The following is a 3,187-nucleotide window of genomic DNA, read 5'->3' as shown; positions in this document are numbered from 1 at the left end:
CTAGATATGATAGCTTAATTTCCCTCAAGCCATCGCTTACTTTCTTAAATAGAGAAAGGATAGATCGAGCTATGTTGTCCCAGAAACGGCTCTGAAAGATGGAGTGGTCATAATTGGAATGCTCTAGTATAGCTAAAAAGGGGCGGGGCGGTCATCCCAGCCAGTACTTTGTTGTTGTTGTTGTTGTTGTTGGTACTCCGTCGCTTACGACGTCGAGGGTTATGACCACTCCATCTTTCAGAGCTGTTTCTGGGACAACATAGTTCGATTCCCCGGTCTGGGAATCGAAACCGCGATCCTATGACCGCGAGTCCGCTGCCCTAACCACAGGGCCATTGCGCCTCCACACTTTGATGTGTATTACGCTGTGATTTTTATGGATGAAGAGGTACAGCAAACTTTCTTTTATTAGCCACACAGGGCTCAAAGAGGTACAGCAAACTGAAGGGTTGCCCCTGGCAACACAGTTTCTTGCTACGTCACTGCTTCGATCACATGTCTGCTCGATGTCTGCTGACCTGGGGTTAAACAACACACAGCAGCATCAACAAGAGAGACATCTTGTGGTCACTGACATGCTGAAAATGGCAGCCAAATCTCCCTTAAATCACGTGAATCAATCAGCTTTTCAATGAACAAAACACAGATAATACAGTCCTCGGTAACCCTGAAAACAGGATGGTCACGGTTGAAAGGCCTTTTAATCATAGGCATGTTTGATCAATCGGAATTACCCTGGAACTAAACAAATACAACAAAATGGCATCCAGCCAATCTGAGATCGATAAAAAAAATTTTTTGTTGTTTTCATTCCTATTATTTATTGATTTATCGACCTGTTTTGCGTTGTCACATTTCTGCTTAAATCTTAAATCTCTGTCTGTGTGTCGCAAAAGAATGATCAATGACCATGATAGAAAACAACATTTTGTATTACAAATATACAACCTTATCTTATATCTTAAACTTGCTTCAGCCGTTGGACTGCGGCCATGCTGGAGCACAGCCTTGATGAGTTTAGTCGAACAAACGGACCCCAGAATATACATATTTTTAAAGTCAGGTACTTATTCTATCGGTCTCTTTTTCCCAAGTCGCTATGTTACGGGGACGTTTCAGGTGTTTACCATCTTCTTGAATATCCACATAAACCCCTAACCCCCGGATAGGGGATAATATTGACCACTTAGCAGACTCTTGGATTAGACGGTTTGAAATTCAAAGCTGAATAGGACGGCCACCTTTTAACCATTATCATCTATCTTTCTGTTTTTTCTTTTTGTTTTTCTGTAGCTTTCGCTGTCTTTTTTCTTTCATGTTTCCCCAGTCTTCCCCTTACAATTTCATTAAACCTAAAGATATTCCTGATAATCTGTTCATGGATTCTTGTGAGAGAAGCGTTACAAAGCTGAACCGCATAAAGAACTATTGGCGATCCATCTACCTTAGAGCAGACGAGGCTTTCCGATCTTGAGATTTAATCAAATGAAAAAGAGGTGACAAAAAGCATTAGTTTTGCTAGGTGGCGTAGCTACAGTATTATTAGAAATTTTATTAAAAAAAATTGTTAAAATATTTTGTGTATTGTAGAAGTATAACCAATCTATTGCACGCAAAAACTTTAACAGCAAAATCTTATACGGACTTCCATAGAATCCCCTGAAAACCACAAGGCTGAAGGAAGAAGAAGACGAAACATAACGGCAATTAGCATATTCGCATTCGAATCTGCTAGAACGTACCATTTGATGGCATAAAAGATGCACTCGTAGTTCAGTAGCGCATATTCAGTAAAAAAAAGTTCTTTGTGGATTATAGCTTAAGAGAAGCCCCACATCACGTGTAGAACACGGTGTCATTTTCTTAAAGATTTTGTGTATGTGTGTGAGGGGGAGGGTGCATGTTTAGTATTAAACGCTGGAATATAATTTTTTCCATTCATAGTCAGAGTCGGTTTAAAATCCACGCGTCCTTCAAAATGAAACAAAACTAATAAGGAAGATGGAAAATAATATTTATCTTTGTATACAACCACATGACTCTTCGAAATTATACTTCCAATCATTTAAGAGACTTTGAATATTATTTTAACAAGTTTAAAGTGATTACTTTTGTGCTGTAAACCATTTACCATTTCTATAGTGCCCCTTCCCTTGATCACCCAAGCACACGCTCATTTTGCTTAATGGTTTATAAAGAGCAGTTCATAATTCTAGCTTTGCTCCAAAGTCGCACACCAGTTTTTCAACTGAAACCAAATATAGAATAGTACGACTTACACTCGAGTAAATACGGTAAAAATTTGATCGGTACAACTTCTCTATTATTTGGGTTATTTTGGTTAAGCAAACTAAATCCATTATTGTATTTCACGTAGCAATAAAACTGAACGTTAAAATTATATTCGTTCAGCCGAGTTATTTCCGTACTTTCCAATTGTTTACATATTTATCACGAAGAAATTATCGCAAAGAAAAAACAGAAAGAGATTGTCAGTCACTCAGAATGGCACAAAATTCTTCCTACAAAAGGCAAAAATATTGTGAAGAATCTCATACTGAGTTGAGAAACATACAATTTGTATTTCATCTCATCCTTTGGCATTTAATCTAATTTATTTTAAGGAGATAAATATAAATCTATTCACTAAAAAGGACACGGAGATATATTTTGATGCTGAATTTTCTAATGACATATGAATAAATAAGTGTGAAATATATAACTACACACACACCACTTCCCCCACCTCCCAACACCATCATACCACACCACGCTACACCATACCACACAATACATCACATCACAACACACCACCACGCACACACCAGCACTGACCAATTCTCATCCCCAAATTTTCACACCTACATACACACATGCATACGTTAAGATCACCAGCATTCTCTTACACACACGCACCTTCGTTTGGGGATCACTACTACTTTGTTATCACCCCTTCTTCTTAGCTCTCCTGTGTGAACCTTCTGTCCGGCATTCGCCATGATAGATCGCTGACCACTACACACATTTTTTTCTCTCCTTGTTTCTTTCTGGATTCCTTTCTGTGGAAGAGCGTAGGCTCGAAAAGTTAAAACATTTTCAATTCCCGAGCGTTATACTAATACATCTATTTGTTGTTTACACCACCTGTCTTCGTCTGTTGTTTCTTTGTGAATTCTCCCTATATATA

Source organism: Octopus bimaculoides, chromosome 2, assembly GCF_001194135.2.
Source record: "Octopus bimaculoides isolate UCB-OBI-ISO-001 chromosome 2, ASM119413v2, whole genome shotgun sequence".
Taxonomy (NCBI): domain Eukaryota; kingdom Metazoa; phylum Mollusca; class Cephalopoda; order Octopoda; family Octopodidae; genus Octopus; species Octopus bimaculoides.
The sequence above is the reverse complement of the archived record's forward strand: the minus strand, read 5'-3'. Positions refer to the sequence as shown.